General features: G+C 42.2%; 1 protein-coding gene across 1 annotated transcript in view; it reads right to left on the minus strand.

Annotated features, from left to right (window-relative positions):
* Positions 1 to 7,695: 7,695 nt before the first annotated feature.
* Vvl (ventral veins lacking) overlaps positions 7,696 to 12,910 on the minus strand; it is a 43,676-nt gene continuing 38,461 nt past the window's right edge. The window contains exons 2-3 of the mRNA XM_070307967.1: positions 10,754 to 10,976; positions 7,696 to 7,880 (exon numbers count right to left, since the gene is read on the minus strand). The gene's annotated coding sequence lies outside the window, so the exon portion shown is untranslated. The remainder of the gene's footprint in view (positions 7,881 to 10,753; positions 10,977 to 12,910) is intronic.

Below are 12,910 nucleotides of genomic sequence, written 5' to 3' on the forward strand. Positions count from 1 at the left end.
CGTACGATGATACTTGTATGTATTCTGCTCTTATCCCCCTCCGCTCCCCTTTTTCTCATCTCTCTGTACCTATCTCTCTCGTTTATCTCGCTACGTCTCCTCGTCCGATACTAGACTAGGCGTATCGTCGTGTTCGGTTACCAAACTGGACATAAATTAATCCCGTCAAATGTCCTCATTCGTTACTCGGTCTCGAGGTTCCCCCTTGGCCCGCTTCCCCGGACGCCGCTAAGCAAGGTTAATCTTAACTTATGGGTATGAGGCTTGCGTAAGCCTGTCCCCGACCGACCGACTACCTGCCTGCAGCGATGCCCGCTCATCTGCCGGAACCACATATCCCGAACACCTTTCCCGAAATTTTGTATTGCACCTGAATCTAGGCAAAGTGGCACGAATCTTTGAAGTGTCGAGCAATAACCGATAACCGCGACAAATGGCCCCGGCGTCAATATGTCGAGATAAGCAAATTAATCCCCATTGTACGAGCAACTTTCACGAAATATTTAGTGGGTCTGGCTTTTACTTGAAATTTCGCTAGCTATTCTATAAAAGAGGCTACTTGATTCAAAGACGATTATAAGACGAAAAATTATTTTATAAATAAAAAAAAAATTTTTTTAATATTTTCCATACGCACATATACGTACGTAACTTTAAAAAAAGACAGAATATAATTTTTTAATTTCTAATTAATTGTATGTATGAATAATTAATATGATTAGACGATCGGCAATGATCTATTCTTGTAGAGAATTGAATTTTATAATCAAGCGCGTCGTCGTATCTGTTGATCGATCGAGAAAATTATCAAGGTTTAAGCATAACGCGAGCCCGCCGCAAAAGTGATGCAACAACAAGATGCAGCACCCAACGTACAACTAGGGATGTCGATTTACCGGTTTTACGGGAGTCACCTTATCGGGCATTCAATCACCGATCGTAGTCTGTCGATCGTTCGATTCGCGCTCGTAAACGATTCCGTCTCCGGGAATGGCCACCGCGAACATTTGTGAAAGGAGAACACGTTGGAAGTAGTACCAATGCTAATGGCAAAAAGAGACGAATTTCCGCAAATAGACATCGGCGAATAAACGCTATTATTTTAGAAACAAACGCAACGTAAGAAGATTCGTTGCTTGCATGCCAACAAGTTCACTGTCAGCTGATCGACGGAATAAACTTGAAGAGGATTGAGTGAAAATCCTGTACAGATGCTTAAAAAAAAAAAAAAAAAAAAATGCTGCAACCCTCCGAAAAACAGAAGTTTCGAGAGACACATAATTTGTGGTCTAACGATCCCCGCGAAAGGACGAGCATTAACTACACCCTGAGCTATTGTTGCGTTTCATTTCCCCTCATCAAACATACGCGGGGAACACGCATCCCCATACCAGGAGTCAGCTCAAAGTTATCGCGCTGGCTATAAAACAATACTGCTCCGTTACAGCGAGAGAGAGAGAGAGAGAGAGAGAGAGAGAGAGAGAGAGAGAGAGAGAGAGAGAGAGAGAGAACATATTGCCGTTATTGTTGAATTAAGCTGCGTCACGAGAGAGGAAGGGTAAATCTCGTTGTACGAATATGATTTTTTCCGGTCATCCAACTCATCCACTGTATAATCGAAAATTTCTTAGCTAAATATTTAGAATATAATCCAACGAATTTCTTTTAATTTGATTATTTTGTACAGTTTATATATGTGCTACAAAATATCGAAAATTTCTTTACATATAATTTGCAAGTTGACTATATTATTACTTAGCATTTTTTTTTCTTTTTTTTTTTTCCCCTATCGACTATTTTGAACATATAAACTCTAGTGAGATCAACCGTTAACAAATCTAACGATAATCATTATTTAGACTCAGCACTAACTCCACGAAACGGAAAGATGGAATTCCATCTCAACATTTTCATGCGTATTTTTCGCTGCGCGCGGTAGAAAGGGGAAAAAAGAAAAAAAGGAAGTAAAATATCGAGTGCCTTCGGTACCTCTGGCACTTTCATCCCTTCTGATCGCGCGGCGCCGGTGGATTCAACCTATTCCAGAATCTCCCCGAGGTTCTGGTACGACGGGGTGTCTCGCGATTTATGCAAAATGGTACGTAGCTCCCTCGGGAGCTTCTCAGCCCGGTCTCGACCCTCTATCTAACACGTGCGCAACCGTAGCGTACCGGGGGCCCCCTCGGTGCCACCTCCCCCCCCCCCCGTTTTCTTTCTCGTGGCTTGCGTTCGTCGGAAGGTCGATCTCGAGGCAGAAGGGGCCCTCCGTACCTTACGAACGCGTTTTCTATGTATTCCTCGAGCGAACGAGCGAAGGAACGAGCGACTACGTCGCACGACCCAGATGTTTCGAAATTCTTTCATCCTTCGAAATTCCTGTGGTGAATCAGATAACGCAGTGGCACGCGAAACGACTGCCTGGATTATCCTGCTTCGATTTTGCGATTATGACTTAAATTTCGAAGCATTGTTTTGCCAATTGACTCTCGTGCAACTTATATAAAGAACATTTTTTATTTCTCTAAGAAAAAATTATATATATTATATATCTCGCACAATTGACGCAAAAAGTTTGCATTTATTCTCAAAATTAATTAACGTCATAAAAAAGAATCAAAACATTTGAAAAGGAGGAACAATTATACAAGTACATACAGTGAAACTAGGACATGCATTTCTTTGAATCTGGATTGATGTGTAGCACGCGTCCGCAGAAGCTTTCATTTTCGTCGAAGGGTGCTGGAATAAATAGGCACTTACGAGCCGGATGATCGAGGGACCGTGGATCATTTAATTTAATTACCTCGCGGGGGTTAATAGAAGAGATAAAGGTGGCTGCACTCGTGCTGGATATTATACACCGTGGCCGAGTGTCGCTCTACAGAACCCTCCAAAAATAAATCCTGCCTTTCTGACAAATGCGGGCAGTGTTCCCTCCCCTTCTCTCGCCGCCGTGAAAACTTTTTTACCATTATTTCACTCCGAATAAAACATTGAATGCGATGCAGATATGAGAACGACCTCTACGTATATTTAAATTCTTATTAAAACGAAAATTTTGCGAAGTGAATAATATTCTATAAAGTTTCAGGTTTTTTTTTTTTTTTTTTTTTTTCGCTTCTTGCACTTAATCGCGAACAAACTGATTGTATCTTATATAAAAATAATGTTTTTGCGAAAATGAGAGGCGCGTATATTATTCCGAAAATGATATATTATATACGAAAGTTACAAAAGAGAGGATAATAGAGATTCTTTCTGTGTGAATGTAAGAATGTGCCAGAATATTATAGTGTGCGTCAGGCTGACTTTCGTTCCAGAAGTCAGCGGCGATTTAATTTCATAAACCGCAACTGTTGCCTCTCTATTCGGTTCAAAAGGGAGAGCGCGACTAATAGTTATTATCCCGACGTCAAATTCTTAATCGAGTTTTTCCCTCCCATATCCCTGGCTGAAATTGACGTCTACGGTCGACTTTCGATAATGTTCGACGCGTCCATCGTTCATCGCAGCGTTATATTTCATATTACATACTTAGAGAATTATAAAAGAGGAAGCTAAGAACAAGCTTAGACACACCCTATTTAATAAGCCGCTCCTCTAACAGTACGAATTCTTCGACTAGTTCTTGCGACATTTAACGCTTTGAAAGCCTGCTCGATTAATTTAGACGTCATCTTTAATCCAAAACCCGGCCTCTCTACCCGTACTCGGCTTGCTCATTTTAGTTTCTCCTTCAATAATTTCAACGGACGGTCGTATTAACGATATCCCGATGATACGTCGGGACGGAGGGAGAAGGGAGTGAGGAGATAGTTTAACGGGAGAGGAAGAGCGAGGAGGAGGACGGTTCGGTGTGCCGCGCGGATGTCTCCAGCATTGTATGCAGATGAAGAAGGCAGGGCGACAATGACTCGGGACGACGTCGAGGTCCGTTCGTCTTGAACCGAAAGAAACCTATCCGCCACGAAAGGGGTGTCGCGGGGCCCAGCGGAGGGCATAAGAGAAGGAGAGGGCTGCCTGCTTTGGCTCGTGCTTAACATCGGCGTGTTCTCCTTCGGTGCCTCCTTCCAGACACGCTTATGTACTACGCATCCATACATTAACATGTCATCATCGTGTAGAAACCGAGCTGATCGAGGTGAACCTTCCTTTCCTCCTCCTACCCCTCTTCCCCCCACCCCCTTCCCACCTTTCCAAGCAGCTTCGTTCAAGACTCAACTCAAAGTTAAACGTGCCATCGTCATCGGACGCAGGACGTGACGCCTTCCTGTAAAGACTCGCCTCTCAAAAAGTCTCCTCTCGCGCGAGGATTTAGCCGGTACGGCCTCTTCTTCGTGGGCGTTTCGTTTGCTTGCACTGAATATCGCGAGCAATTCGTCACGGAAATTCGTGCCGGGCCGTTTTATAGACGGAATAATTACCTTGGAAACTTGTCTGTGTGCATGCGTGCCTGCATATATTATAAGTGTGCGTTTATACTCGTAGACGCTGTTCCTTTTAGGCGGCGACCGGTCGATTTGTCTGCGGTGAGTCTATCGCCGCCATCAATCTATCCTAAACTTTCATAAACGCGAGTAATATCCCGGATCTCTCTGTGTGAATCCGTGATTAAACATATCTTACACATATGATTAAAGATAATTATTATCATTGACGATAATGTTTCGCATTACTGTGAATTTTCACGCTACAAATACATACTTTATAATTTATTTTTGTCTCTTTCACACACGACAGGAAAATAATGGACACGAGAAAACGAAAGACCGTTGAGTGACAAGTTTTTTTTTAGCGGAATAAAACAGGTAGCGGAATCAAACCTTGGAAAATCGTTTACGAGAGAATTTCGGAATCGCGAAGAGAGTTCGGGCCATTCGAGCCGGTCGATATGACTCCGGGGGTTGTTTGGCAGATACACGTACACACAGGTACGTACCCGGCGGTCCTCGCAGCGGAAAAGAGGTATATAGACCCGGGCGTCGGTAGTGGTGATGGTGGCGGCGGCGGCGGCGGCAGCAGCGGGGGTGACGGTGCAGGAAGGGCTGGATTGGTAAACCGGTCACGTAATGCACGGCGATGAATGGACCCGCCGAGTCGAGCCCAAAGCCGGGAATTGGCTACTGGGCATACCACCGACCATCTACCCCACTGCGTTAGCTTTAGCCACCCCACGGGCAACGTAAAATTACACAAAGAGGTGCTCAAACCTGAGCTATCTCGCGTATCCGCCATATCACGCGAATAGAGACGGATCGCCACGAAAATTTTCGACACAACCTGTGTTTCATGGAGAAACGATCGACGTTCCATGCAATCTGACGTCATTGATCAGGATTCTACAATAAAATGTGCGGAATCATATTTATTGACTGAAATTATTAATGTGATTGAATCGCTTTATATAACGCAAAATTGTAGACTTATCATTATAAAAAGGGGAGAAATCTAAATTTTATTATCTGCGAATCTTTCTAGAAAGACGCAATTACGCGATCTAGTAATTAATCATAATTAAAAGAAACAATATTTGAGAGCTACCAAAATACTGGATCAGACATTGTTATTGTGCATGCCAGAAGCGTCTGCCTCGTTACGTCAGCTTTAACGTCAGCTTCTCGTTAAATGCGGAATTATATAGCGACGCTCGTCTATTTCGTGGCAGTTTACGCATAAATGTACATAATGAAGGCATGCGGTAAAATACTCATGTAACTTTCTTAACATATAAAAACTTCCATATTCAAGTAATTCTTTTGCTCCTTTTGAAATATATTAGTCTGCGCAACGTCAAGATGCAGTAGATATCGCGTATAATCGCGCAAAGTCAGACATTTGATGTTACGTAGCACGATTACGAATCCGACTACGTCAGCTCGCTTAAAACCATAAAAAGGGTGCTCAAACCGAATAACCCTTGCTCTAGAGCGAACGATGTGCGATATATCTGCGCGTAAGCTATAATAACTCACCGCGATTATGACGTACTTTCTCTATTAATACAAGAAACTTACAAGATTTAATAAAATGAAAGATTTTACTTACCGATATTGACGTGTGATCGATCCATGAATGAGCAGTTTGACGAAGATTTCGCAAGGACGACGTTATTCGTAATCAGGATTCCATTTGCGAAATTCTCTCGGGCCTGGCTCCTCGTTGTCATCATCATAGAAATCGTTCTCCCAGCTCGGACATGACATGGTATGAAGACCGAGGTGCGTACCCCTGCGCGCGTTACTCCTGGACCCCCTTATGCAATCTAAAGCAAGCCTCTGATCTGCCATAAAGTCATTTCATAACCCATCGCGAGGGTTAAGTACCCCTCGAGTCCCAAATCCCGAGTTAAGCACGAACCCACCGAGAGCTTCAAACTTTCACGACACGATCCCTGGCCTCTTTCCTCCCTCGTTTCGCTTCTTGCCTTCCACGGCGTTATCTTTCGACAATTAAAGCTAGAGGAACGATACTCACTGAAAAGTCGGGCGAGAAACAGCGCGGTCGATTATTTCTGCGAGTTACGGTGATGCCTTAATAAGCTCGCTTAGGCCTTGTCTTAATGATAAATAAGTACATTTCCGTATTATTAATACGTCGCGAAATTTAAATTTTTTAAAATAGAAATATGGTTAAGGATTTAATAAAAGATTAGATATACGATCTTTAATATTAAGCTATATATGTATTATTACTATAGAAATCTTTTATTAGAATATATAAAAAATATGATGACAAAATATTATTTCTTCAAAATATTGACATATCCTTTGTAGATAACGACGCATCGATTTTCCGATTCGACAGATAGCGCAGTTGAAATTCTTATATCTACGATTAATCTCTCGACGTCCAACTTTATTACGCAAACTCGAGAAGCTAAATAAGACTGTGCATAAATTATAGGCCGTCTCTTAACGCGTTCGCGACGCAACGAGTTTCCTGGTAGCTCGAGGCGAAGAAAAAAAAACACGGTGACACTTGCGTCGGAATTAAAAAGTAAAAGCTCGTTATAAATCAAACGTCTTGTCAGCGGGTGTGGCGGCCGGCCTTTAAGCTGCCGCGGAGGAAAAGGACGAGGGGAGGTGGTGGCGTGTCCGGGGTGGAGAGGCGAAAACCCTTTCGTTAATTGCGCATCGCAGATGCCGAGCCGTTGCAGGCGCTCTTTACGAGCGACTCTTTCCCCCGGTGCGCACAGACACGGCGAACGATCGTGGAGAAAAGCTGAGTTTCTTTGTGTCCCGGAGAAAAGTTCTTTCGTGCTAGTAAGCTCCGAAAGTGTCTTTAAAAGCGATTACGACCGTGCCTCGTAATCGTAACACGATCCGTTTACCGCGCGGAAAGGAAGAACAGGAATTAGACGCGTTCGACAAATTCCGTGGGACGTAGAAGTCCGTCGCCAAATTCCAAACGACTTTGGAAGACTGTAATTAAACGACGACCCGCGTGCTCGAATGAGATTTCGGCTTCGCAGCGGCGAGGTAGTCTTGTCACGACTTGAACATTTTTCCTACGCTATTCGTGAATTTCGTTGATTACGCGATCCAATTAACTGGGATCCAGCCAGATTTTATCCTATAATCGACGTACGGTTTTGTTCGATCATTAGTATTTATTTTTATTCCAAGGAGTATTTCGAAGTTTTTGGAAGAAGGAGAGGTTTTCTCGAAAGGAAAATGACAGTGGCACACGCAAATATACATAAAATAATGTATTTATTATAATACCCCACTTCGCTACAGCGATTAACATTGATTTAACACAACTTATACCGTAATTCTATATAATTATATATTTCCACACTGAGACACGATGCCTGGCTGCGACTGGATTCTGGAGAACGATTGCTTGCAGGAGGACGATGCGAGACACAACTCTGTAAGCTAAAACACAAAGGCAATTCTTATTCTCATTGGACATTCTCGTAATGTCCGGCGCACGATAACTCTCTTCGCGTTGTTGCGATACGTAAATACGGAATCCTTAATATTTCGTTTGCGTCGGTGACGCTTTAACTCATTACCGTGGACATCGCAAATAAAAGCGCGCGAGATCGGGCAGTCACGGGGCCCGGCGAGATGTCGTCTTTGGGGAGTCTACGAGAGAGAGAGAGCAAGGGGATATCTAAAGCGAGATCTCTTCTTCGCGGAGAGAAGGCTGCTGGACGGCGGCGAACGGAGAGAGGAGCTGGAGGAACCCTGGAGAAACGTTATTAATTGGCTACACGATAAAACAGTGTTAGTCGCCATTCGCTGTCCTTCGGCCGGGACCCCCCCTGGTTTCCTCTTAAGATATGGGGCCACGCGACTTCCTCGCGCACGTGTGCGGCGCGTATACGTCTGTACGTGTATCGCGAAGTTGGAGGTCCGGTGAGAATTACGAGGAAAAAGGAATTCCGAAGGCATCGTGCAAGCCCGGACCGACAACCCGTTTCAAACGAAATTCTTCGCGTTGCGAGAAACACGAGATGCTCAATCCTCCAACGTCTCTCGAGAAAAAATATTCATCACACGTCGGGAGTGGTGTGTCTACATACAAATTTACAACTTAATTAGATAATTAGATGATTATATTCAATACGATTGAATACAGTTTCTTTTCTTTACGATAAAATTTATTCTTTACGAAAATAAAGATTTTTGCTGTTAAAATATTATTTTTTTACATCGTAATATGTCATAAATTTCGAATCTTAATGGACGTAATACGCGATTGCCGCCAATCGCAGGGAATATCGACCATAATTATTAATGATGTCAGACAGAAATTTACCTGGATATTTTTAATTTACATGCACATATATTAACATTATTAAAATACTAATTATAAAAATCAGCTGGCAGGAGCCGTGAAAAAATGTAATCCAAATACGATTAGTATTACGGCGATAAACGCTTCGTACAGTTTCGAGATAGCGACAAAATAGAAGAATAAGAATTATATAGCCGAAAATAAAAGTTTAGTATCCCTTTTTACTCGCTCGTTTTCCCCGTTTTTATTCCTCTACGTCAAAACACAATCGCTCACTACGATTGATGTCTCGTGTCGTTTGCCCAAAAAAATTTCATTTACATACAATTTATTTTCAATTATATTATATATGTAATAAAAACTAATAAATGACAAAGTTAAAACTTAATTCTGTTAATTTAGCGAATGTCAATTTAAATCGTATGATGTTACAGAATTAATTAATTCTGCCGTGTTCTTACTATGTTTCTACTTGACGCGTTAATTAATCAAATTTTTTTTTTTTCACATAATATTATATATAAAACGTTACAAGTTTTATATCGGCTTACCATCGTCGTGTTTCTCTTTAAGGAGCGACTGGAATCAAGTCAAAAAAAAAAAAAAAAATCTCCCACTAAGGGAATGAACGAGAACAAGTACTCTGTAAAATGGCATTCTCATCACTTATCAAGGTTTCGATATCACATACCGTCAACATGTATCTCTCATATCGCGTGCAAGCGTTTCAAAACTCGCACTCGCTGACGTTTTCTCGCCCCGTCTATCTAAGCCATTCCTTTTATTGTGCTGTTAATTAAGGAGCGCATCGCGGAAACGAGTGACGTGAGACTCGCAAAATACCAGAGACGCGAACGACAATATACACGATGTAGTTAGATTTTAAGATGGAAAATGGACGGATAGCACGCGGGAAAGAAGCATCACTGCCATATCTGAGATCCGCCGTTCTCTTATCTGCTTGTATCTTTCCGCCCCTTATAGTCTCTTTCTCTATCTGTCACCCCCATTGATTTTTTTCCTGTTCCCTACTACAACCTTCTCCCTCTTTCCGTTCCCTTTCTCCATCGTTTCAGCTTACTCTTCCTTTTATAGTGACTTTTAGTTCCTTTACTTCACTCGTTACACCCGGTGTCGATGGGGTACATATATTGCGCGTGTACCCCTATCGTTTCTCTACCTCTCCTTCTCTATTTTTTTATCTCCCCCTCTCTCTCTCTCTCTCTCTCTCTCTCTCTCTCTCTCTCTCTCTCGCGCGCGCGCTTTTTTCTTTTTCCTTCTTTTATCGATCGTGCATCCGTTCGCTGTTGTTGTTGCTGTTGTTGTCCCTCCCAAGGATGAGGTAGTGAGCACAAGGGCTATAGGCCATAAGGGCTAACAAGGTGATTACTCATGCCTCCCATAAGAAGAAGTTACAAGCGGTTTCGAAGGTTTATTGCGGCAAATGGTGAAATTTGTACCTTACTAACGATTGGCCGTCTTTTTTGCTCCTGTCACCCTCTCCTCTCTTGCTCTTTTTTTTTATCATCCTCCGTGCATACTCCCTACGCATCCCTCGACATCCCGCGACTTTCGTGATTTAACGGTAGATACATGTAATTATGCGTCGGACATCGATTCTGAAAACGAGTGTGACGCCAGCCTATCGATCGCGGAGAAACCGAACCGTATTTTATCGTTATCAATGTTACTGAAATCCGCGAGCGAAATCCGAAACGCGAAATGTCAAATGTTTACGTAACAATCGGCTGTCGGGACATTTCTAATTCTAGAAAGCAACAATTTTAAAAAATTCAGAAATATACAGCCGAGAAAAAGATATTAAAAAGAAACATGACGAGATAATTTCTTCAGCTATAAAAATCGAAGAATATTTTCTTCTTTCATTTTCTACACAAAAAATCTTATACATCATGATATTTTTTTAAGCTTGAAAATTTGAGAATTTTAGAAAACTTTAAATGGCAAGGTAGGAGTTGCTCGCAACGATAAAAAAATATCTCACCTCTAATCCGACGATATTTGAGTCCATCCGAATGTCCTGACTGCGCACGATCGACGGATGATGCGTCCCGGACATTCCTGACGACCGATCCTTGACGGCTGGATACTCGTTCGGAGGCCCTGACTAAGCTCGGTGGAGCGGCGGCCGAGTTGGTCGGGGCCCGTTGAGTTCGGTGGGGCCGAAAATGGGTCCGGGGGACGATCGGCAATCCGAGGGCAGGAAACTGCAATTTCGCAAAGTAGGGCCTTAGGTTGGGATCCGTCTTTATTCCGAGGTCAAACTCGCGCTTTGCTTGTGTCGAGAAAAGAAGAGAGAGGGGCTCCCTTTCTTTCTCTCTTTCTCTTTATCTCTCGCGATCTTGTTCCTTTCTCTCCCACTTCACCTCATATGTTCTCTGGTCGGCCTACGGCAGCTCGAGCTCCGGCAAGCTCTAATTAGATTTTAAGTGAGAAATTGAGCCTGCCGGCAATTTTAAGGAAGCCGAACACACCGCCCTGATTAATATCATTATGCGCGTTCGCTTGTTATACCGTAGGGTCCACGAGAATGGAATCCGCGGATATACAGGCGGATCCAAAAACCCTTCGTAATTCTGCATAATTTATTATTCAATAAAATCGACTTGAAATATTCATTGAAGAAAATATGGCGTATTAGATTATTTCTTTCGAAAGTGATCATTTTTTTTATAAATTCCTATTGTCTATTCTACGTATTACGATAAATTGAATTTATATTTTATTAGAATGAGAGAAAAATGTGCCATACATTAAATACGATGTTAAAAATGTAAGAACCAAAATCCATATTTCGATCATTGAATAATCTTAACGAATCGCCTGCCATTTTTGTTGTAGATGAATAAAAAAATGTCATTCTTGGAGCGTGCTATATCAAAATATGCAGCGGACACGACGAGATAGCCGTATATGCCCGAAGGACGAGAGGCGGAAGAGACGAAGCAGCAACGAAGAAAGACCCCCCTGACCACTGGCGAGGGGAAGAAAGATATGTCATTACAAACGCTTATTTTCGGATGATCGCGCGATGGTGCCACGGAAGGAAACAACTTGCAATTATCATTGTTACATGGATGCATCGCCTGCATCGAACGGTATCTTTTCTTTTTTACCGCAAACCTACTTCTCTTTCTCTGCCCATAGGCAATGCTAATTTTTGCGTTTTGAGAAAACGAGGCCCATTGTCCGCGATCGCCTCGTCGCGTGTGTTGCACGACACGCAAATCATGCATATCGATACGCAAATTTCACGTGCATTAAAAGTGGCCCGGTAAAGTAGATGTAACGGCAGTCTAGATAAAAATTGAAATAGTCGTTCTCGTACGTAAAGAAAAAATTATTAGAAAGTTATGAATCAAACTTTCTGAATTCACCGAGATTATATAACAACTAGTAAAAGATTATTAAATATGTAAAATCCACATGTATTCTTTATAACAAATCTCGAATAAATTGCAAAAATCGCGCACGCAAACGCAAAGGAATCGAGAATCTCTCGCCAAAATGACATGTATAAATGTGATGTTAAACAGACGCTATTGCTACACGTTTGCTTTAATGACAGCCGACTGATTGGATGCTACTAATATGCCGGTGGTGCTGTAATAGATTATATATATTATCTAATCGCTTAAGTAGTGCATAATCTCTCATCAGGATTATATTAATTATATTATTATATCAAGTATAATCGCACGAACGGACGGATTAGAAATTGCTCTGAAAGAGTCGTTGTTATTTTTATAATAAAATAACGGGTTCGTATTATTAATCCAGCGATTCAGCGCTGGAATATTTTTACATAAATCTTCATCTTCATCGTAATCGACGTGTGCGGTTGCACAGCGGCCCTGTTACCGTTGAATGTCGATGACGCTGTCGTTAGCGCTGGACGATCCAAATCATTAGTCTCGGCAAAGTGCCGTCATTAGCACAACATTAAACGGTTATTAAGGCGTGCACGCCGGAAAAATGTGATCTCACGGGCGAATAAATTAGATGAGAAAAAAGCCGATGCGTTTACTATTAATCATCGTACACTGTTAGCGTATCGTTTCATATTGATTTCTAATTCAGTGCTTTCATATGTTTGCTCGTCATATTGCGATAGCCGCAAGTTTAATGGCATATCGTGGCC

This window comes from Polyergus mexicanus, unplaced genomic scaffold (assembly GCF_030449975.1).
Source record: "Polyergus mexicanus isolate NDT 795.1 unplaced genomic scaffold, iyPolMexi1.0 SCAF_2, whole genome shotgun sequence".
In the NCBI taxonomy this organism is placed as follows: Eukaryota; Metazoa; Arthropoda; class Insecta; order Hymenoptera; family Formicidae; genus Polyergus; species Polyergus mexicanus.